Source organism: Capra hircus, chromosome 3 (assembly GCF_001704415.2).
Source record: "Capra hircus breed San Clemente chromosome 3, ASM170441v1, whole genome shotgun sequence".
Classification (NCBI taxonomy): domain Eukaryota; kingdom Metazoa; phylum Chordata; class Mammalia; order Artiodactyla; family Bovidae; genus Capra; species Capra hircus.
Genome location: NC_030810.1, coordinates 6,317,705 through 6,337,073, shown reverse-complemented (window position 1 = coordinate 6,337,073; position 19,369 = coordinate 6,317,705).

Genomic DNA, 19,369 nt, shown 5'->3' with positions numbered 1-19,369 from the left:
CTGGCTGGATCTCCTTGCAGTCCAAGGGACTCTCAAGAGTCTTCTCCAACACCACAGTTCAAAAGCATCAATTCTTCAGCATTCAGCTTTCTTTATAGTCCAACTCTCACATCCATACATGACTACTGGAAAAACCATAGCTTTGACTAGACGGATGTTTTTCGGCAAAGTAATGTCTCTGCTTTTTAATATGCTGTCTAGGTTGGTCATAACTTTTCTTCCAAGGAGCAAGCTTCTTTTAATTTCATGGCAGCAGTCACCATTTGCAGTGGCACTAGTGGTAAAGAATCCACCTGCCAATTCAGGAGACATAAGACACGCAAGTTCAGTCCCTGAGTTGGGAAGATCCCCTGGAGAAGGGAATGGCAACCCACTCCAGTATTCTTGCCTGGAGAATCCCATGGACAGAGGCACCTGGCAGGCTATAGTCCATAGTGTTGTAAAGAGTTGGACACAACTAAAGTGACTTAGCATGTGTACCTGTACAAGGATAATTCCTCTCTAATGAATAGAATTCTACATTAGCTGCTATCTTCCAAAAGCATATATTTTTTAATAATGAGAAAGCAAGTTACTTTGGGGTCTGATGAAGATCTGATTGGTTTTATTTTTTATAATCTTGGAGAATTCAGGACTTACCAGTTACATGAGCTTTATCAGTTAGCCATCATTACGTAGCAAACCACCCTGAAACTTGGTGATTTAAGAGCCTGTCATGTATTGCTCCTCCCGAGTCTGTCAGCTCTGCTTGCTCAAGTGTCTGCTGTCAGCTCTGGGCCACTTGGTGTCCGATGGCCTTGGCTGGGGCCCGTCAGCTCTCCTCCCTGTGGTGTCTCACCCCCTGACTGATTAGGCTGGCCTTATCTCCTAGCATCAGGGGTTTCCAGTGTAGAAGTGCCCACTGCCTCCAAAGACCTAGCACTAAACTAGCTCATCCTTACTCTAGTGGCCAGAGCGATTGACGAGGCAGTTCAGGTCCTGGGGACTCGGGAAGCAGGCTCTTCCTTTCCTGACAGCTGGAGTTCCGAGGCCTCGCAGCAAAGGGCGTGGTGGAGAGCTGCGTTCATCTCCATCAGTCCTGAGGGCCTTGGCATCTGTTGCCTGATATTTTGTCATTTTAATGGCTGCTCGGTTTTCCTGCTGAAACAGGGTAGCTGGGAGCATACAGTCTGGGAAAAACACTCACTGCTTGGTGTTGAGATGTAAAGGAGCCCACGTGAGGGAACTTGCAGGTGGAGTTCTCTGCTGCAATGACGCCTTCATCACAGAGCAGGCTGGGGAGAAAGAAACTAGCAAGCAGCCTGCCTTGCTACACATCTGCGATGTTGGCAATGGATTTACAGGGAAGACATGAAAAGTGCATTTGCCAAAATCCAGTTGTAAGCTGAAGCTCCACAACTTTGACCACCTGATGTGAAGAACTGACTCATTGAGAAAGACCCTGATGCTGGGAAAGATTGGAGGCAAAAGGAGAAGGGCGTGGAAGAGGATAAGATGGTTAGACTGCATCACTGACTCAATGGGCATGAATTTGAGCAAACTCCAGGAGACAGTGGAGGACAGAGGAGCCTGGCTTCAGGTCTTGGGTCACAAATAGATGGACACAACTTGGCAACTGAACAACAAGTTGTAAGGTATCCAACTCCCACTCAGAAGGAATTCTTCTGTACTCAGGGTTCAAAACATTTGAATGGGTCCCATAACATCCAGGACTCAGGCCAGGGACCTCAGGCTGCAGTACAAAGACCGTGACAGCGTGGCTGCAGTCTCACTCTCCATTCCTACACTGGAAAGTCCCAATCTTGTAAATGACAGACCCCTTCCACAATGGGATACAATCTCCTGAGGGCTTTTAGAATTTTGAAAAATCATTTTACTAATTTTTCATGGTATTCAGGGAAGAAATAGTTTGAAGACTAAGTAATGACTCTTTATTTTAGATGAATATATTCTTGAAGACTTATTATGGGTCCAGAGCTCCCTACCCACAACTGTAAATTCAAAAAAGCTCTGAAAAACAGAAGGTCTTTTCTATATTTGGCTTAAATTTATTTGTCCACAAATCTGACCTTAACTGACATGAGGCTATTCAGAGTATAGCCTGAATTGGGCTATATTTATCCTGCATGGTGTGAATATTCAGAGGTTTCACTGTAGAAATATTAATGCACTTAATTGTAGGCTGCAGCCGCAGACTTCACCAGGGGGTTTTATATAACGTATGACACATACAGTGTGCTACTTTGTTAAAAGCTCAAAAATCCTGAAATCAGAAACACATCTGCTTTAAGATTTTTAGCTAAGAATTTGGACCACTATACATTCATTGCAATACAACTCAATAATATTTAAAATATATCCTTTAAAATCTATGCGATCATCCTATATAAAGTAATGAGCTTCCCAGATGGCTCAGTGATAAAGAATCCACCTGTCAGTGCAAGAGATGTGGGTTCAATCCCTGGGTCAGGTAGAGCCCCTGGAGGAGGAAATGGCAACCCTCTCCAGTGTTATTGCCTGGGAAATCTCATGGAACAGAGAAGTCTGGCAGGCTACAGTCCATAGGGTTACAAAGAGTCCGACACCACTGAGTGAGCACTCAAGCATATACATAGGCACACACTGAAGAAGGCTCTTGAGAGTCCCTGGGACTGCAGAGAGATCCAACCAGTCCATCCTAAAGGAAATCAACCCTGAACATTCATTGGAAGGACTGATGCTGAAGCTGAAACTCCAATACTTTGGCCACCTGATGCAAAGAACTGACTCATTTGAAAAGTCCCTGATGCTGGGAAAGATTGAAGGCAAAAATAGAAGGGGTTGGCAGAGGATGAGATGGTTAAATAGCATCACTGACTCAATGGACATGAATTTGAACAAACTCCAGGAGACAGTGAGAGACAGGGAAGCCTCGTGTGCAAAGCCAGACATGACTTAGCAATTGAACAACAGCAACAATATAATGGCAACACCCATCATCCCTCCTTATGGTAGTTAAAAATATATATATGTATGTCCACAAATTCTGTGCTATTCCTCCTTTCAACTCATGGAGTTTAATTCTCCTCCCCCAAAATTTGGAATAAGAGGCTCCCTTCTCATGACAGAATACAGTAGAAGCAATGATGCCTCACTTGTCAGGTTAGGTTGTGAAAAGATTGTCTTCCATCTTGGATGCACACCCTCTCACCCTCTTTCTCTTGGACCATTTGCTCTGGAGGAAGACAGCTGCTCTGCTATGAGCTGCCCTGGGGAGAAGATCAAAGCTGAGCAACTGTGGGTTTGGGAGTGACCTTCAGCCAACATCTGGCCCTCAGCCCAACAGCTCATCCAGATCTGAGACTTGACAGCAACTGCAGGAGACAGCCTGGCACCAGGTCCTTCAGCCCTAGCTGAACCGTAAGATGAGGTCACAGCCCAGGGCTCGACTAAAGCTCCATGACAGCCCCTGAGCCAAGACCACTCCGCTAAGCTGTTCCTGCGTTCCGAATCCACAGGATCTGAGATAACAGGCGCTTGTTGTTTCGGGCTGTGAAGTTGTGGGTAGTTTGTGACACAGCAATAGAGAGCTTCCCTGGTGGCTCAGATGGCAAAGAATCTGCCTGCAATACAGGAGACCCAGGTTTGATCCTTTGGTCAGGAATATCCCCTGACAGGGGTCTTCAGTATTCTCCAGCCTTCTTGCCTGGGAAATCCCATGGAGAGAGGAGCTTGGCAGGCTACAGTCCATGGGTCTATAAAGAGTCAGACACGACTGAGCACAGTAGAGAGCTAATACCTCTCTCAGTGTTCTCCCCCGCAGCGTGCTATTTCTTTCCTCATCACACTTTTATCAGGAGCCAATGTTTTAGTTCATTTTTAATTAGTTTGTTGTTTATCTTCTCTTCCTCGGGAGGGAGGAGCCAATGGGTGTGTTCATAGTTGTGTTCACATCACTTAATGCACAGCCTGGCTCACGGATGCTGAATAAACATTGAAAGATGGAAAGAGAGAGAGAAAATCATTCTGGAGACAGAACCAGGGAGGCAGTGAGGGTTTGGGCTCAGGGTTAACAAATAAGAGTAACTTTTAAAGCCCCAAATCCTGGAGAGTAACTGTCACTCACCGGTCCCCTGGTCCAGGCGGTCCCCAGGCTGTGTGGACTCTGCCTGCCCCCTCCCCGCCCCCCCGACGCCCTCACTCACTCCCAGCTCCATCATCCCCGACCAGTGTCATCAGTCTCTCTGTTCCCACCCACAACCCATGCCTATGAATCCATTCTAAACACTGAATTGTGCACTGTGGGGGAGGGGAGGGTGATGGGAGGGTGAGGCTCCATCCATTCCTCCAGGGTCTTAAATGCACGTATACCCACCACCCTACCCCAAGTTAAGAACCAGTGGTTCAGAATGAGATCTCGACTCCTATTACAGCCCCTCAATAAGATGACAAGGAGGAAGTCAAGTAAAAATACTGTCAGTTCCAAAGAGAGCCAAGCTAACTCTCCTCTTGCCCAAGAGAGTAACTCAGATCATCTTACCAGAAGGTAGTTTAGCCATAGATTTGAAAAATATTAGAACTGTCGGATTCTGCCACCCAGTAATTCCACTCAGGAGAACTAGCTTTAAGGCGCCTTAGCTGCATCCTGGGATTGCAGCAGAGGTTGGAATAAAGATTTTTACACCAAGATGGCAACACAGTTTGCTTTTAGCAGATTGTAGACAACCTAGAAACCCCGTTATAGAAGAAGGAGACTTAAATTAATAAGAATAGAGCCATTAAATGAGTGTTACTCACCTGGTAAAACCGTCCTTTCATGTTTTTCAATGACATGAGGAAATGCTCACAATATACGAAGATAATATATAGATACATGTGTATATAACCCAGCATATACATATACAATGACTGAAAAAATACAACCAACTGTTGCCAGTGTTTATCTCTGAATAAGCAAGTAATGGGGGATTTTTTTTTCATCTTTATGATTCTGTGTACTTTGGCCACATGACACAAAGAGTCAACTCATTGGAAAAGACCCTGATGCTGGGAGGGATTGGGACAGGAGGAGAAGGGGACGACGGAGGACGAGATGGCTGGGTAGCATCACCGACTCCATGGACATGAGTTTGAGTGAACTCCAGGAGATGGTGAAGGACAAGGAAGCCTGCCATGCTGCATTCCATGGGACCACAAAGAGTGGGACATGATTTAGCAACTGAAAGATGACAAGTATTCTATGTATGGCCTACATTTTCTACACCAAGTGTGGGTTGCTTTTATATTCAGCCAGCAATTATAGTTTTCTGAAGTAAAGAACAGGGAGGCAGATGAAGGAAGATGAGTCTGAAATCACATCAAAGACCCCGGTCAGCATTGTCCTTGCTGCACACCGGGAGCTGTGTCACAGTGATGGGCCATCAAGTTCACAAGGATGGAAGCCCAGGGGCAGGGTCTCCCCCTCAGGTCCAAAGGCAAAAAGAGAAGGGAGCGACAGAGGATGAGATTGGATGGCATCACCATCTCAATGGACATGAGTCTGAGCAAACTGAGGGCCTTTCTCTGAGGTCGAAGAGAAGTCAGACTATATAAGGAGCAACACTGAACTTTATCGGCTTAATACAGCAAAGGTTTATTTTCAGCTTTGGATGCGGAGATATAGGTGAAGGGTCATGAAGGGTGGGGATTCTGCAGGGAAGATTCTATGGGCCAGGCCTGCAACTGGGATTTGACCTTTCTTTCTGCATCCCATCAGTCCTATCTCAATGGTGTTGCTTCTGCTACCTGTAAGGGCAGGACGCCCAAGAAGGAAGTGAACTCAGATCTTCCTGGGCATCCTGTCTGGGACCTAAACATCCACTTGCAGAATGGCCCATCCCTCACATCCACTGAGACTGCAGAGGCCTGTGCTTGGAGGAGGGAAGCTGGGAGCTAGGAGCCCAGCACTGCGGATCAACAGCTGGGAGATTTTCCTGGCAGCCCAGTGGCTAAGACTCTGCACTACCAGCCCAGGTTTGATCCATGCTCAGGGAACTATTAATAGACCCCATATTTCACAGTTAAGAGTTCATGTACCACAACTAAAGATCAAAGATCCCACGTGCTATAACTAAGACCTGGTGCAGACAAATAAATAAATAAAAACTAAAACAAAACAAAACATCTCCCAGATGGACAGTGGATGGAACCCACAACCTACAAGGCAGACCACGTCTATTTCTGGATCATTGCTCTGGGCAGCCTGGACCCTGCCAGGGTTCTTCTGCTGCAAAGGTGGCCTTGAATTTACCAATCTCATTTCCAGTACTTTTCTTTTCTGGAAGGCAGGGGGTGGTTCTGGACCACATATCAATAACAAAGAAGAAGCTGGATGATTGAGAACCAAGCTTTTCTCATTGTAGAGTACTCTGGGTCACTTCAGAGAAATAAGAAATCCTGCACACGCCCCAGCCCTCCTCATCCACCTGGGCTCTCGTCTCTCCCACAGAGACCATGAAATGTGCATGGCCCTCCCAAGCACGTGGGCGTCACCCAAGTGAAATCCCAAGGAAAGAGGTGGAAGAGAGGATGAGGGATGTGGATGAATTAATACTGAGCCCATAACAAACTCAGGCAGAGACTGGTCCTCAGATTAAAGGTGGCTCAGATGGTAAAGAATCTGCCTGCAATGCCAGAGACACAGGTTCGATCCGAGTTTGGGAAGATCCCCTGGAGAAGAAGAGGGCAACCCACTTGAGTATTCTTGTCTGGAGAATTCTATGGACAGAGAAGCCTGGAAGGCTACAATCCACAGGGTCACAAAGAGGCAGTGACTTTTTAAAAAATTTTTTAAACCTTGCCAAGGGATCCCAAGATTCCCTACTAAGGAGAAAGACTTTAGAAGTCAAGTCTCTCTTTAAAGTCCACTGGGGTCCTCAAAAATGTAAATTTGCCCCACAGATATAAATGGGTCCCAAGCTCCAAAGGCAAGCTGCTCCCACAGGCAAACAGAGCTCCAGCCAGAGCTGGAATATCGGAAACCTCAGCAGAAGGGGCCAAGCGCGCAGGAGACAGACCGTGAGAACCACATGGCCAGCAGCCAGGGCTGGGCTTCCCCAGTAAGCGCACAAGTAAATGTCCAGATGCAGCGCCTCTCAAATTTTCCACCCAAGCCTCCCAAAGACAGGGCAGAGGACACACAGAGTAAGCCTGGAGCAACAGCCCTGAAGAGCTGGCCTAAAGTCAGTCTCTTTATTTATATTTAAAATTCCTGGGAACACATTATCCAATTCCACATATATCCCATATCTATTCAATAATATCCAAAAAATTATATCAAGCAATTAATGTGCTGTGCGCTCCCTGAGGCTTCGTCTTATACTTAGTCTGGCACCTACCACTCTGAGTGTGGGCTTCCATCTGGCAGCCTCAGCATCCCTTGGGAGCATAGGAAATGCAGATGCTCGCCCCACCCCGCAGCCAAGAACCACAATCTTCATTTTAACCAGATCCTGGAGTGACTCATTAGCAACATTTGAGAAAAGTCAGACTGCCTCAAGCTCCAAGGAGTGTGCCTGCTTGCATGCTAAGTCACATCAGCCATATCTGACTCTTTGTGACCCCGTGGACTGTAGCCCACCAGGCTCCTCTGTCCATGGGATTCTCCAGGCAAGGATGCTGGAGTGGGTTGCCATTTCCTACTCCAGGAACTGTGAGTGCGGACACCCTAGTTTGAGAAACAGAGCTACATGGGATTTTCTGGGAGTTCTGTTTGTGAACCTCCATCCTACAACTCTCTACCTCAGCACGCAGCTTAATTTTCTCCAGCACAGTTATTTGTTTGTGTGTTTAGAACATAAGTTTCATGAAGAGGGGTCTGTGGCAGACTCCTACACAGAGAATCTTATCTATAATAAATGCATGCTAAGTCATGCAAAGGGATTTTGAGGGAATGGAGGTAACTAAGGAAGGGAAGAAGGACTGGATTGTGAAAAGTAAATCAGGTGTTAGCCTTTTCATGGGAATGTCCCTTAAAAAAAATCTATTTTCCTCTTCAGAAAAACAGAAGCAAAAAGTCATATTGGCATGTTCACACAGAAACCTGGACCTAAATGTTTATAGCAGCTGTATGCGTAATAGCCAAAAATTGAAACAACCCAGATGTCGGTCACTGGGTAAGTGAGTAAACATATGGTAGCATGTCCATCCAGGGGAATAAACTCAGCAAAGAAAAGGAATGAGCTACTGATACACACACAGCTTGGATGGATCTCAAGGCAATTACACTGAAGACAGAAAGCCCATCTCTAAAAGGATATTGCTACAGGTTGAATGCTTGGGTTTCCCCCAAAATTCACATGCTGAAACTCCAACTTCCACAGCGATATCAGGAGGTGGGGCTTCTGGGCAGTGATCAGGTCATGGGGACAGAGCTCTGATGAAAAGGATTCATGTCCTTACAAAAGAGACCCAGGGGGCTCCCTCACCCCTCCACCGTGTGAGGATACAGTGAGAAGCCAGCTGTCCATGAACCAGGAGAGGGTCTTCAGTAGACACCGGATCTGCCGGAGCCTTGATCCTGGGCCCCCCAGCTTCTAGGACTGTTTTGGTTTTGTTAGTCACCTGGTTTATGGTACTTCATTATAGCATCACTAAGGGATGGTACACAGGACATGGGACAGAATTCTATTTACCGACTCTTGGCTGCCTGGAGTTGGCAGAGGAAAACAGGTGTGCCTATGAAAAGGCATATCTTTGGGATGTTGGAACAGTTCTTTATCTTGACCAGGCGGCGATTATGCATCTACACAGGTGGCAGAGTTGTACAGACCACCCCCCACCCCAAACACCCCGCAACACACATACAGAGGTGTGCATGTGATTCTGATGAAATCTGAATAGAGTCTGTAGTTGCACGTATGTCAATTTTCTGGTTTTGCTATTGAATTATAAGATGTCACCATTGGGGGAACTGGCTGAGGGTCCAGGGGGCCTTTCAGTACTATTTTTGCCATTTCCTATGAATATATAATTATTTTCAAACTAACAAGTTAAAAAGGTCATATTGAAGAGTTCATGGTATAGATAGGAATTATTCCTTGCTTGAAAACATTTAATTCATAAGAGAGAATTTTATACTGTTCAGCATGACCTACCCGTGGAAGTGTTTTGGTTTCTACTGTACAAAACATGTTTCTCTGAATAAGAGACAGTAGTTGAGCCAAAATTATCTGCTTCCATCTGGATCTAGAAATGAGAAATCCTCATGAGGGCTGAAATCCTTGTTGTCTGACTCTTTTTGTGATCCCATGGTCTGCGGTCCACCAGGCTCCTCTATCCATGAAATCTCCCAGGCAAGAATACTGGAGTAGGTTGCCATTTCCTTCTCCGGGGAATCTACCCAGCCCAGGGATCTAACCCATTCCTCCTGCACTGCAGGCGCATACTTTATCACTGAGCCACCAGGGAGGCAGAGCCATGGAAGAGCTTTGATTTCTACTGTACAACACACGTCTCTCTGAATAAAAGAAAGATCAGTTGAGCCAAAAGTCGTTGTCTGCTTCCGTCTGGATTTAGAAGTAAGCAACCCTCATGAGAAGGAAATGGCAACCCACTCCAATGTTCCTGCCTGGAGAATCCCAGGGATGGGGGAGCCTGCTGGGCTGCCGTCTATGGGGTCGCACAGAGTCGGACACGACTGAAGCGACTTAGCAGCAGCAGCAACCCTCATGAGGTCTTAAGTGATTGCTTCTCATTGTCAATCCTGGGGCCAGAACCTGGGGAAACGCCCACTTAGATGGAAGAGAGCAGAGAAGGCCACGAAAGCTGCGCCTGATTTGGGGGTGATGGGGATGCTGCCATTGTCTGATGGTATTTGAGACCCAGCATGAGCTCACGACTCAAGCAACAGACACAGCATCAGGGGGCAGCCATCCCTTGGTCCCGGAGGATCACTCTGCCAGCTCCATCAGCAGCCGTGTCTGTCCTGAGGCAAGAGAGCCACCTGGAGTCTTGCTCCCTGACTTGACCCAACAGCGGGCATGAGAAGATGAGGGAGGCAATCGGTGACCTTCATTCACCCTTTCCTTCTTTTCACCAAGACTCAGTAGGTCCTCTCCCTCTTCTTCTTCACCTGGGAACTCAGCTTTCACTGGGGTCAAAATGTGGGTGGCCCCAAGGAAATGAACAGAAGCTCTAAAGTCAACTCAAGCTATTGCTAAAGCCATCACAGCAAAGATGGGGCTTGAGAACCTGAGAGCCTGCAGGAGTGGGACAGGAAAGGGGTTCAGTGAGCCCAGTGGACTATGTGACCTCCAAGCCCCAGCTGTTGGCTCCTCTGGGCCCCCAACCTACCGAAATATCCAACTTCTCAAGACAATCCAAGAGCCTGGATCTTGCTGCGAAATGCACTGTTTTAAGTGTAATTGAAATATTTAAGACCCCCACATGTGCCAACAACATCTTCCTGTTTCTAAAAGCCCCCACCTCCACCCTGAGCAAGGCAGGGACCACAGGAAGGCCAAGAGGTCAGCCTGCAGCCAGGAGACACCGGCTCGACCTTTGTGGTCCTGGATACCTTCATTCTCAAGCTTTCAGAGCAGGAGAGGCAGAGAAAACCTAGTGCTTGGGAGAAGGAAGGCAGAATGAGGGGCTGTAGGGGTTTGGAGCAGCTCCACCCTCAAGAATAAAGAAGCAAAGTGTAGGGACCTCCCTGCTGGTCCAGTGGTTAAGACTTCACCTTCCAATGCAGGGGGAGAGGGTTTGATCCCTGCTTGGGGAGCTACGATCCCACATGTCTCACATTCAAAAGAAAAACAAAAACAAAAAAGGTAAAACAGAGATAATATTGCATCAGATTCAATAAAGACTTCAAAAATGGTTCACCTCAAAAAAAGAAAAGTTACAGAAACAAAATGTACTAACATATGAGCACTTCTGACCTTCCAGCCCAACCTCCTCCCCATCCTTCTAGTCCAAGATGGAGGGCTCTGCTGGCTGAGGCCCAAAACAGCGGGGTGGGGGTGGAGGGGAGGGGTCTTTGGAGGGGCAGGATCCTCATATTGAGAAAGCCAAAAGCCTTGCCAATTGCTGTCAGAAATTGGAATGGGGTTGGCTTCACCGGTTTTCAGGAAGCTCAGGTAAGTCTGGAATGACTTTTGGCCACTACACTGCATGTTTGAACTCAGTAAGGATTGCTGAGCCCTGGCCAGTGAGGCTCGGCTGAGAATTAGTCTGCTTCCTGTAGAGAAATGCTTTCGGTTCTGAGAGTTCAAAGTAAGGATGTTTTCTCCCATGGTCTGCAAGTCTAGGGGCATTTTCTGTGTGATTTAAGCCTCAGGGACTTGCCCATGGTTCCCAGAGGTGAATGTCTTATAAATGATAGTGTCCTTTAGAATCAGTGAGGCCGAGGGTGGCCAGGACAGCTGGCCTCTTTTTAGCAGTCTGGAAACAAAGGGAGCCCCCAGTTTATTAAAAAACAGAAAACTGGTATGGAGAGGGGGCACCATGTCAGGAAAAGCTAAATTAGCAGCTGGCACAGGGCCTGGTCAGGACTGTCTTGAAATCTGGAGGAACAGCTTGACCGAAGCCCATTCTGAGGAGGGATTGTCAAGAGAGTCTCTTGGAAGAAAATTTTCCCCAAAGAGAGCCAAGAAGCAAGCTCAGCCCCGAACAAAGCCTTAGTCATCAGAGTCCTCAGACTCTGTGCAACCCAGGTGACCTTGATCCAGCCCCTAGACATCTGGCCAAAATCCTGGCGGGAAGAGACTTGGAGACGAGACAGAAAGAGGGGTCCTCCTCACGATCAGTCAGACTTGGGGCACAGAAGGGGAGAGGGGCTTTGCTTTTCAGGGGCAGCCCCCCCAGGAAGGGGTCATGGGACCAGCAGAGGAGATGGCAGAGAGGGGAGGCTGGGGAAGCAGCTGGGCACCAAGGAGGGGCCAGAGGTACACGTTCTTAAGTACAAATAAGACATCTCCCAGAGACCCCCCAGAAGGACAGGGCAGAGGGGGACAACACATCAAGTGCAGGCAGGGAGAAGATATACGTGTCTACACCCATTTTAACTTCAGTCTCGGAGCCAAGAGAGCTCAGAACGTAGGAACATCCCCGGGACACGCAGTGAAGCCCCAGCATGACTGCCTCACGTTGCTGAGGTTGCAGTTCTCCGAGAGCAGGCATTCCTATCTCTTTTGTTTAGGGCTCCCTCTCCAGAGGCTAGAAGAGTGCCTGGCATACAGCGATAAAGATATTTTTGGGTTGACTATGTTGCCCATACCGTTCCACCCTCTCAGTTCTATCGGGCAAAGGGGATGCTGACAAAGAAGATGATGCGACCTTTCCCTCAGGTGACGTTCACTGAAACAGTGATACGAGAGGAGGCTCACTTGGGAAAGGCTTAGAGATGGCTGAGCACATGGATGGATGGAGCAGGTAATGTTGGGGCATCATCTCCGGCAGTGACAGAGGGCAGAGCCTCCGACACTGGGCACCTCGCTCCGCCCACCAATGTGTCAGATTCACGGGTGCTGACAGCTCATTAATATTAATGGGAGTTGGCTCAGCAGTTTCTGAATATTCCTAAATTTGAACTCTGCCTTGACGCTTCCTGGGACAAGGAGCCAGACTGAATTCAGACGTAGCCCTCGGAGTTTTAGAAGACATTGATCTTAATTCTATTATTATTTTAGCCTTCCCACGCAAACCTCAACATTTGCATTTCTATTGAGTTACTCCTGACATGGTCTGGTGGCGGTCAGGACACATCCCTAGCACGGAAGTGACCCTCTCGCTCCTACTCATACTGGCATCGCTAACATTTGCCAAATTAGAGGAAGAAATAGCTTGAATCCTGATGGAGAACCAGCCAGTGTGCACTCTGGAGTCACATGGGCCAAATCTCAGCTCTGTCATTTTTGCCCATAAATGTTGCTGATTTATGTAAGTCATTAATACTTGGTTTGTCCAAGTCTCTATTCAACAAATGTAACGTGAAGGAATTAAAACCTGGATCAGTTTCCTATTCCCAATGAAACATTGATCATAAACGTGATGGATTCGCACAACCCAGACTTACTCTTTCTCCCAGTTCTGGAGGTCTCACTGGGCTGAAGTCTAGGTGTTAGCAGAGTTTTATTCTTTCCACAGGCTCTGGGAGAAAATGCACATTCTGGCCTTTGCCATTTTCCAGAAGTTGCCCACATTCTCAGCCTGGTGGCCTCTTCCTCTACCTTCAAAGCCAGCAGCGGCTGCTCTGGTCTCTCTCATAGGGTATTGAAGACTTGACTGCCTGCTGCTTCTCTTTATAATGAGTCTAAGACAATGGCAACCCACTCTAGTACTCTTGCCTGGCAAATCCCATGGATGGAGGAGCCTGGTAGGCTGCAGTCCATGGGGTCACTAAGGACTGAGTGACTTCACTTTTACTTTTTACTTTCATGCACTGAAGAAGGAAATGGCAACGCACTCCAGTATTCTTGCCTGGAGAACCCCAGGGACGGCGGCGCCTGGTGGGCTGCTGTCTATGGGGTCGCACAGAGTCGGACACGACTGAAATGACTTAGCAGTAGGGTTTCCATTGGGCCCATCTGGATAATCTCCCTATTTTAAGATGAAGGGATTAGCAATCTTTATCCCCTTTGCCTTGTAAGGTCACATGATCACAAGTTCTGGGCATGAGGACACAGACGTCTTCAGGGGACCGTTTTTCTGCTGACTGCGATCCTGTCCAAGGTGTGGGGTGAGGCTGACCTGAGGACCAGCAGCGCTGTGCTTGCCATGTGTTGAGTGGATCTCTCCGGAAACTGGACACAAGTGGGCACAGGAACACAAGAAGACAGAAGACGCCCACAACCTTGCCTAGTCCTCATCCCAGCAGAGGTTCCCATCCAACTCTGCCCACCCAGCCTGCCAATTCTAGAGAAAGTAACCATCCACCATGATGCAGCCAACCTCCCTTTTGCTTTTGTCTGCCTGGAATAAACACCCTCTATGCCCAGACCCCTTATTTCATGTTCTGCCCAACCCATCAACAGTGATAACACTGACTAGGGTCCCTACTCAATACATGGAACTGCGCATCCATGACTTCCCCTCCAACATCCGGGAGCCAAGCTCCAGGATCCCTGCCAGAGCAGATACACCCCACATATGCCCTTGGAGTAACACAGCCTCACTCTTAGGAGCCCAGTGCAAGGCCAGCTTCTTCCTTGACACAGAAGCGACACAGGAAGCCCCCATGTGCATGGGAGACAGCCAGCTTGCACAATAATTCCTAGCTCTCACACTCTCTGAGTCTTTCCTCACCATGGTCGTTCCTCAGGACCTTTTCCTCAAGCCACTCTTGTTCTTGTAACCTGAACACTCCTGACAGGACACCTTATTCCCAGGTGGCTTTTCTGCTTAATATATGCACCAGTCACCATGTTAGTCTGTGTAGACCCCATGTAAATAAAAGGTTCTGCTAAAACCCTCCACTGAAGGGCTGTGGAAACAAACTCTGTGGTGTTCTTAATTATCATCAGGACACAATCTGATGGACATAAAAGAAAAGAAGAGGGCTGGTCATGATCACCTTAAATAGCTGACTCTAATTATTTCAGCGGACAGTGTGGCCCGAATGAGGGCATGAGTCTGGACTAAGTTGTTGCTGGGTTTCAGTCACTGTGCTGTCCCTTTAGACCTGGGAGTCCCTGAGCTGGCTGGGCTCTCCAAACCTCACTTTCCTCCTCTGTAAAGTTGCTGGGAATAACCCAGCGTGCGGGCTTCCCTTGTGGCTCAGCTGGTAAAGAATCTGCCTGCAGTGCAGGAGACCTGGGTTTGATCCCTGGGTTGGGAAGATCCCCTGGAGAAGGGAAAGGCTACCCACTCCAGTATTCTAGTCTGGAGAATTCCACAGACTGTATAGTCCATGGGGTCACAGAGAGTCGGACACAACTGAGTGACTTTCACTTTCACCCAACGTGCGGTATTAGAAGAAAAGAGAGAGAGCTTACCTACCAAAGTTGTCACATCTCGCATCAAATTCTGTTCTGATTTACCCACTGCTGCATCCCCAACTCCCCCAAAGCACAGCGGATGAATCAGCAGCCATATTCTTAGATCTCACAGATTCTGAGTCAGGAATCCGGCCCGGCTTGGCCAGGAGATTCCCCTGCACCTGCTGCTGTCAGGTGAAGGCAAGGTCTCACACTCAGCTAGAGGCGGCTGCCTCCGGTCAGCTGCACTGAGAAAGAGCCGAGGTCACTCTTCACAGTTGTATGTTTTATAAAACTGAGAGGAGACCAAGGCAATGTTGCTGGGGGCTATTCAGAGTTGGGCCCCAACATTTCTGTCACATGAGCAATACGTAACCTTGCTTCATAAGTGCTTCTGTCTAAAGTCACTTTATTTGATCTATATTTCTTCAAAATAATTACACTAATTATCATGATAATTTAGCATGTCTTTATTCTAAGGGGCTTTCCCAAGTGGCTCAGTGGTAAAAAAAAATCTATCTACAAATGCAGGAGACGCAGGTTCCATCTCTGGGTCAGGAAGACCCCCTGGGGGAGAAAATGGCAACCCCCTCCGGTATTCTTGCCTGGAAAAATCCCAAGGACAGAGGAACCTGGCGGGCAACAGTCCATGGGGTCGCAGAGTCTGACATGACTGAGCAACTGAGCACTCTCACACACATTTTACTCTAAACACTAAAACACCAGCTGGGTCAAATTGAGCATCTTCCCATTCTGGGTAACGTGACCTGAATATCCTTTGGCTGCCAGCCTCACCACCGGCGTCCACTACAGTGTATTTATCAGTCATTGTTTTACGAGCCCACAGATCTGGCCACTTTCCCATCACCTCATACCTACTACAACATGTTACTTTAGCACTTTCTGGAGCGACTGCCGGACAGCTTGGCAAATGGTCCTCTTCCTTTGCGGAGATATAACATATTGTTGTCTCATTAACACTGAACTCATGGCCCACCGCTCTGAAGGAAGTTCGTCTAACAGGTATTTTCTCCATCAGGCATATTCCAGCCTTCTCGTATTTAGGACACAGGACAATGACGTCAGCGCTAGGCTTGGGAGCTACTTTAAATGTCAAGATCTCCAACAATAAGCACAAAGGTGCTGAAAACGCAGCACTAGATGGACCACAAAAAGGACATTTATTTCCAGTATGAGATCAGTTCGGCCGACGTGCACCTGTGCTGGAGGTCTGGTCACATCCCTGAAGGACCACAAAGGTGCTACAAATGTGGATTTGAGGGTTACAAATACATTCTAGTGAATAGGATAATGCACAAATTTATAGTTAGTGAAAGATGAGAATGGACTCTTTCCAGTGCCCTCCTGGGAATGGCTGGAGGGCTGCACCCTGCTAGGCCTTATCCACTTGGGTGTCAACATGGCGGCCTCCCCAACATGGCGGCCTCCCCAACATGGTGGCTGGACACAATTGGATTAATTATGTGGTGACTGCATGGCTAAGGGCAAGTCCCAAGAGATTGAAAAGGAAGCTGCATGGCCTCTCCTGACCTAGCTTTGGCAGTCATACAGAGTCACTTCCGCCACATTCTGTTGGTTGCTAGCGAGCCCAGATTTAAGGAGAGGAGGTTTGGACTCCACATCTTGTGAGAGTGATGCTATGAAGGTCATCTTTGGAAAACACAATCTGGACAGCTGAGGGGGAAAAAAAGAACAAAACAAAGCAGTAGCTATTATTTGATACAAAACAACTACAACAAAAGATGCTTCAACCAACGCCCACAAGTGTAGAAGTAATTACTCAGAGAGCTTGCTTTCATCTCCTACCTCAGGAGACTCAGGCAGCTAGCCCCACACTCAGCCCAGCTACGTCTTCAAGGGAAAGCTAGATGGGAGATTAGGAGAATGGCAAGGGAGCCAGAGAATCCTGTAATGCAGGACTTCAAAAAAACCGAGAGTTCTTTAAATCCAGCTAGGACATAGTCTGGTCCCAGTCATGTGCCACGAATTCACATCTGAACCACAATATAATGGAGGGTTGGCTTACTCAGAAACAAACACCTGCAGAGCATGTTTAAATATATGTATTTGTTCAATCCTGCCTTAAACACATGAATCCAGAAGTCCATAGTACTTTGGACAAGTAATCCCGGTGTAGCCACTCTGCGTGTGTGCTCTGGCATGTCCAACTCTTTGTGACCCCGTGGACTGTGGCCCTTCAGGCTCCTCTCCAAAGAATTTTCCAGGCAAGAATACCGGAGTGGGTTGCCATGCCCTCCTCCAGGGGATCTTCCCAGCCCAGTGATCGAACCCATGTCTCCTGCACTGATAGGCGGGTTCTATACCACTGAACCACCAGGGAAGCAGCGTAGCCACTAAAACAGGTATTCTTCTTCAAAGAATTGGACTCAACTGAGTGACTGCGCTTTTCTTGTCTTCCAATACTTTTATGTAAGCACTCGATTTTACTTCAGTGAAAGTCACTGATGTGAGAGGACTTTTGAGGCAGCTTGGAATAAGGGAATTAACACAAGCTTTGAGGTTAACATGGAGTTTTTCTGTCCGTCTCGGTGCCCAATTTCTGCATTGACTTCATCCAGTCGCTTCAATCACTTCCAAGTTTTACAACCAAAGGCAGTAGAAACATTCAAACATCAAACGTATAACAGTTACTTACAACCCAAATCACGGGCCAAGGTTCAACCTCCCTAGTATATGTGAACTCCTAGAAATTATTAAGAATAAAACTTAGAGCAAAAGGCATGAAGGATGTGAATAGATTCTCATGACAGTGAAAACATGAAGGATGGTTGATGCAGTGAGAATACACCGAACGTCACTCCTAATAAGGAAAGCAAATCAAAACTACACTGGATTTCAAAGGTGTGATAAACTTTTGCTGACAAGGGTCTCAATTTCATATGCAGCTGACTGGAGTGAAGTGTGCACAGCCCTTCGGGAGAGCAATTTGTCAACATCTGTCGAAATCATAAATCAGTTTCCTTTGTCCATCCGTTCTACTGGGGAATTCGTCAGAGCTATCCACAGAGAAAATGAAAGGACACACTGCAGCTTTGTCTGTGACAGCGAAATACTGGAAGCAACCCAAACACCTATCAGTAGGGGACTGGCCATATAATGGTGCATCCATTTTGCCACTCCGTGAAATACCACATAGCTGTCAGAAAAAAGCATGATAAAACTCTCTAGGTGTGACATGGAAACATCTCCAAGATAAACTGCCAAGTGAAAAAAGCAAGAATGAGATGCATCATGCACCACCACCATGGTAAAAAAAAACAGGGGATGGAAGATAAGACTTGTGTATTTATACTTGCTGGTAGAGTCTCCAAAGAGATCCATGAGATTTGAAAGCGACACTGGAATGGAGCTCGATGGAGGTGATGGATTGGAGGTAATTTTTATCATGCACCACTTCTGAGCATCAGTGTTTGCAAATGCACTGCTCATTTAATGAAATCAAAAGCATTATTCAATAATTGAAATTTTTGAAATTCAAAATTGCAAACAATAGGTGTCTCTTAAGTAGGATAAGAAGCAGAATAGGGGGTTCCATAAAGAACCTGCTCCTTTAAAACATCAACCAGGGAAACGCAGACAGGAGAAGCCTGCTAGAGGGGAAACTACCATAACTGTCAGATGCACTAGTTTAGAAGCACAGTAAATAATGTTAGCTTCAATTTCTGTTTCTAAGTAAAGTGAAAGTGTTAGTTGCTCAGTCATGTCCAAAGGACTATAGCCCACCAAGTTCCTCTGTCCATGGAATTCTCCAGACAACAATACTAGAGTAGGTTGACATTCCCTTCTCCAGGTGATCTTCCTGACCCAGGGATTGAACACAGATCTCCTGTATTTCAGGGCCTTCCCAGGTAGCGCAGTGGTAAAGAATCTGCCTGCCAATGCAGGAGACTTGGGTTCGATCCCCAGGTCAGCAAGATTCCCTGGAGGAGAAAACAGCAAACCACTCCAGTATTCTTGCCTGGGAATTCCTATGGACAGAGGAGCCTGGCAGGCCACCGTCCATGGGGTGGCAAGAGAGCTGGACCTGAGTCAGCAACTGAACAACTCCTGCATTACAGGCTGATTTTTTACAGTCTGAGCCACCATGCAAGCCCTATTTCTAAGAAAATACATTCCACTTCTGACGTTGAGACATAACTGAACCTTATTGTTGTCTTTCTGTATGTTTGAATAACATCTGTAAGTGAATTAATTGTGCCACTGTATATTCATAGAATTCTGTGGCCTGTTTAGCAGGGCATGTTTGCCAAAAAAGGGACCATAATTCCACACAAAATATGTCTTTTTTCAAATGCTTCTAATTGTAATATGTTTAGAGTATGAGGAATCTGATACAAAATAAACATAATTTATATTATCATTGGGTCAAAATTCATTAAAGGAGGCGATTCTTG